The sequence below is a fragment of the Oncorhynchus masou genome, chromosome 19, assembly GCF_036934945.1.
Source record: "Oncorhynchus masou masou isolate Uvic2021 chromosome 19, UVic_Omas_1.1, whole genome shotgun sequence".
Taxonomy (NCBI): domain Eukaryota; kingdom Metazoa; phylum Chordata; class Actinopteri; order Salmoniformes; family Salmonidae; genus Oncorhynchus; species Oncorhynchus masou.
Window position 1 is genome coordinate 24,557,870 of NC_088230.1, and position 14,355 is coordinate 24,572,224.

General features: G+C 44.8%; 1 protein-coding gene across 3 annotated transcripts in view; it reads right to left on the reverse strand.

Moving 5' to 3' along the window:
- Positions 1-14,355, reverse strand: part of LOC135506048 (tyrosine-protein kinase Fyn) — a 91,652-nt gene that overhangs the window by 33,114 nt on the left and 44,183 nt on the right. The window lies entirely within an intron of this gene.

Below are 14,355 nucleotides of genomic sequence, written 5' to 3' on the forward strand. Positions count from 1 at the left end.
CTTTCACGGCCAGGGGAAAAAAATACACTCGGATATACACTCGTGTTGGGGAAGGAGAGCTAGTCGGGGAGAAGGGGACCCATGGAGGATCGGTCATAGGGGTATTCACTCATCCATTATTCCATGATAACATCACTGCCAGCATCGACCGGCCGGTCCTATGGGTGGGAGGTGGGGGGAGTGTGGACATTGCTTCTGTCTGTTAATAAAGAGACAGGACATATTTCCAGTAGGACATCTCTATGTTTCTTCCAACACTATTACTAAACCAAGTATCGTCTCCTTTTATGGTATAACCTAGGTCTTCAAATACTGGTATGTAAACACACCTACAGACAAGAAAACATGTTCAAATACCTTCTGTAGAGACTGTTTATGCCTTGGATGTGATGGTATTGGCACAAAATTAAAGCATAGAACGTTTATCAACTAGCTGGTGCTGGGGAAGCTTACCACAGGACAGAATTATTCACTCATTACCAGCCTACAAAATAAACATGGAAATAACACTGTCTGTGTAGACCAGCACAGACAAACAGACTGTAAATTGCAGTGTTCCCTTGGAGACAGACTGCTGATCTAGTCCTCAGCTATAGCCACGACTGCCCTCAAACGTGTCATTTGAAAATATTCAGGATTTCAATTAGAGGTCGACCGATTAATCGGGATGGCCGATTAATTAAGGACCGATTTCAAGTTTTCGTAACAATCGGAAATCGGTCATTTTGGACCTTTATTTAATCTTTATTTAACGAGGCAAGTCAGTTAAGAACACATTCTTATTTTCAATGACGGCCTAGGAACAGTGGGTTAACTGCCTTGTTCAGGGGCAGAACGACAGATTTTTACCTTGTCAGCTCGGGGATTCAATCTTGCAACCTTACAGTTAACTAGTCCAATGCTCTAACCACCTGCTTCACGAGGAGCCCGCCTGTTACGTGAATGCAGTTAGAAGTCAAGATAAGTTGCTAGCTAGCATTAAACTTAATCAATCATAATCACTAGTTATAACTATACATGGTTGATGATATTACTAGTTTATCTAGCGTGTCCTGCGCATATAATCGATGCAGTGCACATTTGTGAAAAAGGACTGTCGTTGCTCCAACGTGTACCTAACCATAAACATCAATGCCTTTCTTAAAATCAATAAACAGAAGTATATATTTTTAAACCTGAATATTTAGCTAAACGAAATCCAGGTTAGCAGGCAATATTAACCAGGTGAAATTGTGTCACTTCTCTTGCATTCACAGTTTGGGCCGCCTAATTTGCCAGAATTTTAAGTAATTATGACATAACATTGAAGGTTGTGCAATGTAACAGGAATATTTAGACAGATGGATGCCACCCGTTAGATAAAATACGGAACATTTCCGTATTTCACTGAAAGAATAAACGTCTTGTTTTCAAGATGATAGTTTCCTGATTCGACCATATTAATGACCTAAAGCTCACATTTCTGTGTATTATTACAAATGGTATAGAGAGAAAAAGTCCTATAATTCCTATAATAACTACAACCTAAAACTTCTTACCTGCGAATATTGAAGACTCATGTTAAAAGGAACCACCAGCTTTCATATGTTCTCATGTTCTGAGCAAGGACCTTAAATGTTAGCTTTCTTACATGGCACATATTGCACTTTTACTTTCTTCTCCCACACTTTGTTTTTGCATTATTTAAACCTAATTGAACATGTTTAATTATTTATTTGAGGCTAAATTTATTTTATTGATGTATTATATTAAGTTAAAATAAATGTTCATTCAGTATTGTTGTAATTGTCATTATTACAAATACATTAAAAAAATTGGCCGATTAATCGGTATCGAAGGAGAGTCGGACCAAAATGCGGTATGGCTATTGTGATTCATGTTTAATGAAACAAAGTAAACACGAATCAAATACAAAAACAACAAACGTAATGTGAAAACCGAAAACAGCGTATACTGGTGCAAAGTAACACAGAACAGGAACAGTCTGCAAAAAGCCGCCAGAGCTGCCAGTCTGCAAGAAGCCGCCAGAGCTGCCAGTCTGCATGGAGCAGCCAAAGCCGTCAGTCAGCATGGAGCAGCCAGAGCCATCAGTCAGCATGGAGCAGCCAGAGCCGCCAGTCAGCATGGAGCAGCCAGAGCTGCCAGTCAGCATGGAGCAGCCAGAGCCATCAGTCTGCCAGGATCCGCCAGTCAGCCAGGATCTTCCAGATCCGCCAGTCAGCCAGGATCTTCCAGATCCGCCAGTCAGCCAGGATCTTCCAGATCCGCCAGTCAGCCGGGATCCGCCAGTCAGCCAGTCTCTTCCAGATCCGCCAGTCAGCCAGGATCTTCCAGATTCGCCAGTCAGCCAGACTCTTCCAGATCTGCCAGTCAGCCAGGATCTGCAAGAACCGCCAGCCAGCCAGAGCCAACTACCTGCCTGAGCTTCCTCTCAGTGCTGAGCTTCCTCTCAGTGCTGAGCTTCCTCTCAGTGCTGAGCTACCCCTCAGTGCCGAGCTACCCCTCAGTCCCGAGCTACCCCTCAGTCCCGAGCTGCCCCTCAGTCCCGAGCTGCCCCTCAGTCCCGAGCTGCCCCTCAGTCCCGAGCTGCCCCTCAGTCCCGAGCTGCCCCTCAGTCCAGTGGGGTCCTTGGTGAGGACTACTAGGCCAAGGTCGGCGGCGAGGGTCGCCTATCTAAGGACGCGAGGAAGATGGACTAAGATTTTGTTAGAGTGGGTTCCACGTCCCTCCCGTATGGGTTTTGGTGTGCGGCCGGGAGTCCGCACCTTGGGGGGGGGTTCTGTCACGCCCTGGTCTTAGTATTTTGTGTTTTCTTTATCTATTTGGTCAGGCCAGGGTGTACCATGGGTCTTTGTATGTGGTGTGTTTTGTCTTGTTTTTTTTTTTTTTCACAGGTATTGGGATTGTAGCTTAGTGGGGTTTTCTAGGTTAGTCTATGGCTGTCTGAAGTGGTTCTCAATCAGAGGCAGGTGTTTATCGTTGTCTCTGATTGGGAACCATATTTAGGCAGCCATATTCTTTGAGTGTTTCGTGGGTGATTGTCCTTGTTCCTGTTCTGTGTTACTTTGCACCAGTATAGGCTGTTTTCGTGTTACGTTTATTGTTTTTTGTATTTGATTCATGTTTACTTTGTTTCATTAAACATGAATCGCGATAGCCATGCCGCATTTTGGTCCGACTCTCCTTCACCTATAGAAAACCGTTACAATCTGCTTTTTTTTGGTCCTCCAATAATCGGTATCGGTGTCGTAAAATCATAATCGGTCGACCTCTAATTTCAATAAGAGCCCTGTTTCCCTTGCACTGTCAGTCTCTGTCTCTCTCTCCATCCTTCTTTTTCTCTCCTCTCTCTCTCTCCCTCTTCCCTCTCTCTGATCTCTCTTTCCCTCTTCCCAAGCCTCTTGGCCTGGTGTGTTGTGTCTATTCCATCTCTTCTGATAGAAGAAGGAAGTGCAGTCTGCAGTCACTTAAGACACATGGGAGAAAGAATGTGGTCCAGTATGCTTCCCTTTGGCCAGAGGGAAAAAACAAGGCCCAGATTATAGGAAGCCCTCCTCCCTTCCACCAATCAGCACAGCTGACACACAATGGCCACCCATTGAGCATGGTCAAGGTCCAGAACCTGCTTCCCACATCATCACTGACTGACGATCGCATGCTTGGCAAATGGGGGGAGAGAGAGAGAGAGCGAGAGAGAGAGAGAGAGAGAGAGAGAGAAAGAGAGAGCATCAGGATTCCCAATCCATTAAAGTTTAAACAACTGAGCAATACACATATTGGTTTAAATTGTAGATTAAGGCTAAATACACACAGATACAGTGATCAGATAAAAAGGAATCATATAATAAATAACATATCAGACAGCGGCTAGTATTTGGCCTCTGACCGTGGCCTGGCAACCAATGAATCCCTGGCTCCGCAAAACGACGTGCGAATGCTACAATGACTCAGTGGGCTAACACTGTAATCCACCACAACAAGCCCTAGACAGGAAGAGAGCCAAGAATCAGATAACTGTAACGGTCAGTGGTGGATTCCAAAGCATCTCTAATCGTCTTCAACTTGTAGCATCACTTAAAATGCTCAAAGTTGCTTGATAATCTATCTCATAACATAGCCGCTGGGCAGCAGAGATTGGATTGGCTTCTGGACATCGACATTTGTATTGATCTCTGTTATCCGGTCAAAGAGCTTGGCTTGTGTTGTGGTAAATGTCAGAGTAATCTGTGGAAGCAGGATGTTGTTAACTGAATACAGTCAAAGCTGCCTCTGGTAACAGCACAGTATTATAGGTGAATCCAAAGGAGCCAAATGGAACAGGTTGTTGCTGTGTAGATGACTGGAGATGTTGAGCATGGCAAGCACGCCATACACACACACACACACACACACACACACACACACACACACACACACACACCACACGCACACACACCACACACACACACACACACACCACACGCACACACACACACACCACATGCACACACACACATACCACACACACACACGCGCACGCACACACACACACACCACATGCACACACACACATACCACACGCACACACGCACGTGCACGCACACACACAACAGTGTGTAGTCAGCTACAACCCTATCACAGAGTACTGCAAGACCACTCACAGTGTTGTTATTCTCCCGTTCAGTAGGCAGCTATGAGACAGCCCTCACAGCAGGAGACAAACAGATAGCCACAACAGAGCCTCAGCCCAATACGAATCCTGCTCACTGCGGACCCCTCAACACAGGCTAGGGACTGAGCTCAGCATCACTGCTCCCTTAGTTTGAACCCAACCTCTTTCATCTCTTTCTTTGCCCCCTTCCCTCCTGTTGAGAAAACAGAAAACACCTGCCAGCCGTAGGCGCTTGTATTGTTGTTTACTCCCCCCCCCTTCCTCTGCTGCAGAATAACAGCCTGAAACCAACTGATAACCATCAGCACAGTGTTTCATATAGAAACCAACTGATAGCCATCAGCACAGTGTTTCATATAGAAACCAACTGATAGCCATCAGCACAGTGTTTCTTATAGAAACCAATTGATAACCATCAGCACAGTGTTTCTTATAGAAACCAACTGATAGCCATCAGCACAGTGTTTCTTATAGAAACCAATTGATAACCATCAGCACAGTGTTTCATATAGAAACCAACTGATAGCCATCAGCACAGTGTTTCATATAGAAACCAACTGATAGCCATCAGCACAGTGTTTCATATAGAAACCAACTGATAGCCATCAGCACAGTGTTTCATATAGAAACCAACTGATAGCCATCAGCACAGTGTTTCATATAGAAACCAACTGATAGCCATCAGCACAGTGTTTCATATAGAAACCAACTGATAGCCATCAGCACAGTGTTTCATATAGAAACCAACTGATAGCCATCAGCACAGTGTTTCATATAGAAACCATCTGATAGCCATCAGCACAATGCTTCATATAGAAACCAACTGATAACCATCAGCACAGTGTTTCATATAGAAACCAACTGATAGCCATCAGCACAGTGTTTCATATAGAAACCAACTGATAGCCATCAGCACAGTGTTTCATATAGAAACCAACTGATAGCCATCAGCACAGTGTTTCATATAGAAACCAACTGATAGCCATCAGCACAGTGTTTCATATAGAAACCAACTGATAGCCATCAGCACAGTGTTTCATATAGAAACCAACTGATAGCCATCAGCACAATGCTTCATATAGAAACCAACTGATAACCATCAGCACAGTGTTTCATATAGAAACCAACTGATAACCATTAGCACAGTGTTTCATATAGAAACCAACTGATAGCCATCAGCACAGTGTTTCATATAGAAACCAACTGATAGCCATCAGCACAGTGTTTCATATAGAAACCAACTGATAGCCATCAGCACAATGCTTCATATAGAAACCAACTGATAGCCATCAGCACAGTGTTTCATATAGAAACCAACTGATAGCCATCAGCACAGTGTTTCATATAGAAACCAACTGATAGCCATCAGCACAGTGTTTCATATAGAAACCAACTGATAGCCATCAGCACAATGCTTCATATAGAAACCAACTGATAGCCATCAGCACAGTGTTTCATATAGAAACCAACTGATAGCCATCAGCACAGTGTTTCATATAGAAACCAACTGATAGCCATCAGCACAGTGTTTCTTATGGAAACCAATTGATAACCATCAGCACAGTGTTTCATATAGAAACCAACTGATAGCCATCAGCACAGTGTTTCTTATAGAAACCAACTGATAACCATCAGCACAGTGTTTCTTATAGAAACCAACTGATAGCCATCAGCACAGTGTTTCTTATAGAAACCAATTGATAACCATCAGCACAGTGTTTCATATAGAAACCAACTGATAGCCATCAGCACAGTGTTTCTTATAGAAACCAACTGATAGCCATCAGCACAGTGTTTCTTATAGAAACCAACTGATAGCCATCAACACAGTGTTTCATATAGAAACCAACTGATAGCCATCAGCACAGTGTTTCTTATGGAAACCAACTGATAACCATCAGCACAGTGTTTCATATAGAACCCCATATCCTTATCACTTTTCTTCTCATCAGATTGGCTCAACCAATCAGATCAATGGTCCTTCATGGAAAACCAATTACAAAGCAGAACATGACCAGAAGTTAGTCAAAGTAAAGGCCATTCATATAGGATCTATATGGACCAAATTCATTAATATATTTAATTGAAAGATCTAAAACGTTGAAGGATCTAAGGCTGCTTTAAATGAAATAAAAAGCAGAAGGGATGACAATTGATTAAATCAAGTTAAAGAGGTGTCAACTTCTACCATATGTTCTGTAATCCGTCTCTCAACAAAGAGGAGAGGAGATAGGGGATAAAACCAGATCCATCCACAGATCCAGGTCAAATATTAATGGAGCGGTTGTGGAAACTCAAGGTTGGCATGCCTCAGAGTCTGTGTCGGGCGAGCCACAAGAGAGCTGCAGGAGGACCAAACGCCCTGGATGGAAGCATGTATATTTCATAGGGGGTGATGAGGTGGGGAGGGTGAATCACTAGTATACACTGTCACATTATGCCCTGGGGGGAGAGCCTTTTATCACCACTCTTTACACGGATGGTCTGGACAATTTTGGGACACCCTCTGTCTGGACAGAACACCTTGGGCTTTACATGAAGCCATCATCTCTGAGCAGAGAGTAGGGAGGAGGAGAGGGAAAGAAAATGGATGCTTATACAGGACATACACTGAGTGTACAAAACATTAAGAATACCTTCCTAATATTGAGTTGCAGCCCCCTTCTACCCTCAGAACAGTCTCAATTAGCTGGGGTAAGGACTCTACAAGGTGTCGAAAGCTTTCCACAGGGATGATGGGCCATGTTGGCTCCAATGCTTCCCATAGTTGTGTCAAGTTGGCTGGATGTTCTTTGGGTGGTGGATCATTCTTGATACACGCAGGAAACTGTTGAGCGTGAAACACCCAGCAGAGTTGCAGTACTTCACACAAACCGGTGCGCCTGGCACCTACTACCATATCCTGTTCAAAGGCACTTAAATATTTTGTCTTGCCGATTCACCCTCAGAACGGCACACATACACAATCCATGTCTCAAATGTCTTAAGGCTTAAAATCCTTCTTTAACCTGTCTCCTCCCCTTCATCTACAAGGATTCAGGTGACATCAATACGGGATCATAGCTTTCACCTGGATTCACCTGGTCAGTGTATGTCATGGAAAGAGCAGTGCTCTTAATGTTTTGTACACTCCTATGTATATTTGTGGGTCTGTAGATATTTGGGTGAGCTCATCTCAATGACCTAGTCATTAATGTGTGTCTCAAAGTCAAGCCAGGTCAATGACGTGGCCCACGAAGCCAGTCATGTCTCTCTCTCGCCACTGCAGAGCCAGACAAAAGATCAAGATGTTTGGTTTTGTTCTCTCACTTCAGTTCTGTGCGTGTAAAATGTTACTCTGCCTCTGTGTCATGCCCTTCATCAGAGTGAATGTTAAAACAAACTTCCAGACAGAGAGAGAGAGCATCAGGTCTACAGAGATAATAAGATAGAAGATGATTAAGTGGGGCGAGAGGATACGGAGGGGAGGAGGACAATGCCTGTCTAAGAGAGGGACAGATGAATAAAGAAGCCCACTAATACACCCACCCAAGCACCATCCTGTGACCTAAGAGGCATGCACCAGATGCACAGCATGCTCTGCTCACACCTAATGGTCCAAGCCTAAATAAGTAAATGCTCTCAACAGAGAAAAATGTCCTCCTGTGTGCTACCTATATCCCCCCACTAGAACAATAATTTCCGTCAGGAACATGTACTAGTCTGTGGCAAAATACACAAATTTCTTCCTCAGGGCTGGGGGGTGAGACAGGGATGCAGCTTGAGCTCCACCCTCTTCAATATATATACAGTATCAATTACTTGGCAAGGGCACTAGAACAGTCTGCAGCACCCAGCCTCACCCTACTAGACTCTGAAGTCAAATGTTTACTGTTTGTAGATGATCTGGTGCTTCTGTCCCCAACCAAGGAGGGCCTACAGCAGCACCTAGATCTTCTGCACAGATTCTGTCAGACTTGGGTCCTGACAGTTAATCTAGGTAAGACAAAAATAATGGTGTTCCAAAAAAGGTCCAGTTGCCAGGGCCATGAATACAAATTCCACCTAGACACCGTTGCCCCAGTGCACACAAAAAACGATACTTACCTTGGCCGAAACATCAGCACCACAGGTAATGATCTGAGAGGCAAGGCAAGAAGGGCCTTCTACGCCATCAAAGGGAACATACATTTCAACATACCAATTAGGATTTGGCTAAAAAATACTTGAATCAGTCATAGAGCCCATTGCCCTTTATGGTTGTGAGGTCTGGGGTCCGCTCACCAACCAAGACTTCACAAAATGGGACAAACACCAAATTGAGACTCTGCACGCAGAATTCTGCAAAAATATCCTCAGTGTACAACATAGAACACCAAATAATGCATGCAGAGCAGAATTAGGCCGATACCCACTAATTATCAAAATCCAGCGAAAGAGCCGTTAAATTTTATAACCAGCTAAAAGGAAGCGATTCCCAAACCTTCCATAACAAAGCCATCACCTACAGAGAGATGAACCTGGAGAAGAGTCCCCTAAGCAAGCTGGCCCTGGGGCTCTGTTCACAAACACAAACTACAGAGCCCCAGGACAGCAGCACAATTAGACCCAACCAAATCATGAGAAAACAAAAAGATTACTTGACACATTGGAAAGAATTAACAAAAAAACAGAGCAAACTAGAATGCTATTTGGCCCTAAACAGAGAGTACACAGCAGCAGAATACCTGACCACTGTGACTGACCCAAAATGAAGGAAAGCTTTGACTATGTACAGACTCAGTGAGTATAGCCTTGCTATTGAGAAAGGCCGCCGTAGGCAGACATGGCTCTCAAGAGAAGACAGGCTATGTGCTCACTGCCCACAAAATGAGGTGGAAACTGAGCTGCACTTCCTAACCTCCTGCCCAATGTATGACCATATTAGAGATACATATTTCCCTCAGATTACACAGATCCACAAAGAATTCGAAAACAAATCCAATTTTGATAAACTCCCATATCTACTGGGTAAAATTCCAGTGTGCCATCACAGCAGCAAGATTTGTGACCTGTTGCCACGAGAAAAGGGCAACCAGTGAAGAACAAACACCACTGTAAATACAACCCATATGTATGCTTATTTATTTTCCCTTGTGTACTTTAACCATTTGTACATTGTTAAAACACTGTATATATATATATGACATTTGTAATGTCTTTATTGTTTTGAAACTTCTGTATGTGTAATGTTTACTGTTAATTTTTATTGTTTATTTTACTTTTGTATATTATCTACCTCACTTGCTTTGGCAATGTTAACACATGTTTCTCATGCCAATAAAGCCCCTTGAATTCAATTGAATTGAGAGAAGGGGAGAGAGAAAGAGAGAGGGAGAGAGAAGGGGAGAGAGAAAGAGAGCGGGAGAGAGAAAGAGAGAGGGAGAGAGAGAAAGAGAGAGGGAGGTTAACAAAGTGTGAGAGAGGGAGGAGAAGGAGGAGGCGGAGCACAGCTCTTGACAAACACTTGACAAAAGGAGCCGGATAATGATCAGTGCTGGGCGTCACATGCAGAGACTCAGTCCGCCGGGGAACGGCCTCGCCTCTGTGCTCTCAGTGTGCTTACAGCCAGCCACATCACGAGCAGGTCTGCCTGACTGTCTGTGCTATTCAAGGTTAACGTTCAGGGGCTTATGGCTCTTTCCTTCCACACACAATCACCAACCTACACTTAACATGAACAGGAAGACAAACACGGCACCCAACACACGCAATCTAAAACCACCCTTCTTAGTATGAACACATGCGAGATCTCAAGAAACAATGCGACGGGAGAAAGGTCAGTGGGCCACTCATTTCCCTCAAAGCAGTGTGTGTGTGTGTGCTTGGGTGTGTGTGTCAGAGTACTTATTTGTGCGTGTATGTGTGACAGAGAGAAAAAAGGGAAGCAAAGGAGTTGTGTGTGGGTGAGCAGTGTGTTTGAGTAAAGGGAAGCAAAGGAGTTGTGTGTGAGTGAGCAGTGTGTTTGAGTAAAGGGAAGCAAAGGAGTTGTGTGTGGGTGAGCAGTGTGTTTGAGTAAAGGGAAGCAAAGGAGTTGTGTGTGGGTGAGCAGTGTGTTTGAGTAAAGGGAAGCAAAGGAGTTGTGTGTGGGTGAGCAGTGTGTTTGAGTAAAGGGGAGCAAAGGAGTTGTGTGTGGGTGAGCAGTGTGTTTGAGTAAAGGGAAGCAAAGGAGTTGTGTGTGGGTGAGCAGTGTGTTTGAGTAAAGGGGAGCAGAGGAGTTGTGTGTGGGTGAGCAGTGTGTTTGAGTAAAGGGGAGCAAAGGAGTTGTGTGTGGGTGAGCAGTGTGTTTGAGTAAAGGGAAGCAAAGGAGTTGTGTGTGGGTGAGCAGTGTGTTTGAGTAAAGGGGAGCAGAGGAGTTGTGTGTGGGTGAGCAGTGTGTTTGAGTAAAGGGGAGCAAAGGAGTTGTGTGTGGGTGAGCAGTGTGTTTGAGTAAAGGGGAGCAGAGGAGTTGTGTGTGGGTGAGCAGTGTGTTTGAGTAAAGGGGAGCAGAGGAGGGGTATTTTCTCCTGAGCGTGTTTGTGTGAGCAGTGTGAGTGTATGTGTAAGTGCTAGCAGCACAATTATCACAACAGCTACAAGGCGAGCCATGGAATTAATCCAAATCACTGCACTAACAGTCTGACAAAGATCCTTGTAGTTATTTAGGATTCAAATCGGACTGTGTGGGGCATCAGATTCCTGCTCCTTTTCCTTCTCCCTCCATCACATGCGATGGTCTGGTGTGATGTTATTCATCATCAGCTGGCAGAGAGAGAGAGTGCGATGGTGTGCTGCTTCCGGGTCTGACTGATCTGGCTGTGTCTCTGTAAGGAGAGAGAGCTCTTATTCAAGAAGGACTGGCCCACTGCCGCCGGGTTACAGGGGTCACCTGGCATGGCCCCGAGGAAACAATCAGGCACAATACCACTGCTGGAGGAGCAGGCGGGATCCAAACCTCCCCTAAACCTCCCAGGAGTCGCAGAGCCCAAAGAGAGGGTTGGACCAGCCGGAGTAGCCCCCTTTCCTCTCCTGCAGCCCACAAAAGGAGAAATCTGCCTCACATTTTCTAAGGAGCAGCCTTCACAAAAAGAGAGTGAGGGAAATACCATTTGATGTTCTCCCTCTCCATGGCTTACTATTTGTTTTTGTGATCAAATGTTGTCTTATTTTGTAATTGTTTCGTTGGGGGGGGGGTTACAGGTACAGTCTTCAAATTAATATAATTTCATATATTCAGTTCAAGAGGCGAACAGCTAACAGCGAACAGCTAAGCAAACAGCTGGAGGCAGGGCTTTCTCCTATAGAGCTCCATTTTTATGGAATGGTCTGCCTACCCATGTGAGAGACGCAGACTTGGTCTCAACCTTTAAGTCTTTATTGAAGACTCATCTCTTCAGTAGGTCATATGATTGAGTGTAGTCTGGCCCAGGAGTGTGAAGGTGAACGGAAAGGCACTGGAGCAACGAACCGCCCTTGCTGTCTCTGCCTGGCTGGTTCCCCTCTCTCCACTGGGATTCTCTGCCTCTAACCATATTACAGGGGCTGAGTCACTGGCTTACTGGTGTTCTTCCATGCCGTCCCTAGGAGGGGTGCGTCACTTGAGTGGGTTGAGTCACTGACGTGATCTTCCTGTCTGTATTGGCTCCCCACCTTGGGTTGTGCCGTGGCGGAGATCTTTGTGGGCTATACTCGTCGCCTTGTCTCAGGATGGTAAGTTGGTGGTTGAAGATATCCCTCTAGTGGAGTGGGGTCTGTGCTTTAGCAAAGTGGGTGGGGTTATATCCTGCCTGTTTGGCCCTGTCCGGGGGTATCGTCGGATGGGGCCACAGTGTCTCCTGACCCCTCTTGTCTCAGCCTCCAGTATTTATGCTGCAGTAGTTTATGTGTCGGGGGGCTAGGGTCTGTTATATCTGGAGTATTTCTCCTGTCTTATTCAGTGTCCTGTGTGAATTTAAGTATGCTCTCTCTAGTTCTCTCTCTCTCTCTCTCTCTAGTTCTCTCTCTCTCTAGTTCTCTCTCTCTCTAGTTCTCTCTCTCTCTCTCTCTCTCTCTCTCTCTCTCTCTCTCTCTCTCTCTCTCTCTCTTTCTCTCTCTCTCTCTCACTCTGAGGACCTGAGCCCTAGGACCATGCCTCAGTACTATCTGGCCTGATGACTCCTTGCTGTCCACAGTCCACCTGGCCGTGCTGCTGCTGCAGTTTCAACTGTTCTGCCTGCTGCTATGGAACCCTGACCTGTTCACCGGACGTGCTACCTGTCCCAGACCTGCTGTTTTCAACTCTCTAGAGACAGCAGGAGCGGTAGAGATACTCTGAATGATCGGCTATGAAAAGCCAACTGACATTTACTCCTGAGGTGCTGACCAGTTGCACCCTCGACAACCACTGTGATTGTCATTATTTGACACTGCTGGTCATCTATGAACATTTGAACATCTTGGTCATCTTGGTTCTGTTATAATCTCCACCCGGCACAGCCAGAAGAGCACTGGCCACCCCTCAGAGCCTGGTTCCTCTCTGGTTCCTAGGTTCTAGCCTTTATAGGGAGTTTTTTCTAGCCACCGTGCTTCTACACCTGCATTGCTTGCTGTTTGAGGTTTTAGCCTGGGTTTCTGTACAGCACTGTGAGATATCAGCTGATGTAAGAAGGGCTTTATAAATATATTTGATTTGATATAGAGAGCAGCTGTTGCTTCATGAGGTATCTCTACCTGAAAATACATGATCTAAGTGATTGATAGTTGGCATTCAGCAGTCATAAAAGTATGCCTTATTTACTTTGAGGAACTACTAAATAGTGATTTTGTCGGACAGCATAGGCAGCAGCTCTATAGAGATGGTGATTTGAAATGAAATAATAATAATACGTCATCAAATAAAACATGTAATGTAATATACACAACAGTAAAGTAATGTGAATAAATTATGATTAATACTGTAAGTGATGAGCAGTAATGGGCAGTCACTACCATCATTGGATTTTCATCAATTGTTTTATTCTGTGTTCTTACAGCATTCAACCCAAATAATCTAAACCGATATCGAAAACCGTGATTCTTTTTATTAATCGAACCAAAAACCGAGCCAACTTCAAAAACCACGAATCACTCAGCACTACAGTGCCCCCAACCCATCCCCCAGCATCTTGCCCCTCCCACATCCCTATCTGACCCCTCATCTCCCCTCCAGACCTGATGGAAAGCGTGTCCCACGGTTATCCTGCTGTTACCTTGATCAGCAACACACAGACTAACCAATCCACTGTTCAGTGTCTCTTTAAGGCCAATACTCAATACAAAACATATTTCTCCTTTAAATCCAAACAAGCATTTAGCAGCCTTGAGTACACATATCAGGTCCTTCAATGGGAATGGGAGACAGTGTGTGTATCTGGGCTGGATTATCTTGTTCCATGACTCTTTTTCCCAACTCGTGCCCACCAAGCAGTCTGCTGGAGGATGCGCCAAGCTCTGTAATTAAAAAACAAGCAGGACCCACTCTACCCCCCCACAATAAGCTCCTCAGTGTCTAACTCTGCTTCCTGGGGTGAAGATAAGAAGAGCAGATAAGCCTCTGTAGCCTTGCCTCTCTCTGCCACAGCCATAAATTACAGAGGATAAGTGAGACAGTCAAGTTGTGTGACGTTAATGTGTTTCCTCCCGGAATAGAGCGTGTTTTCCCCACACCGTTTATGGTTCATTTCAACAAG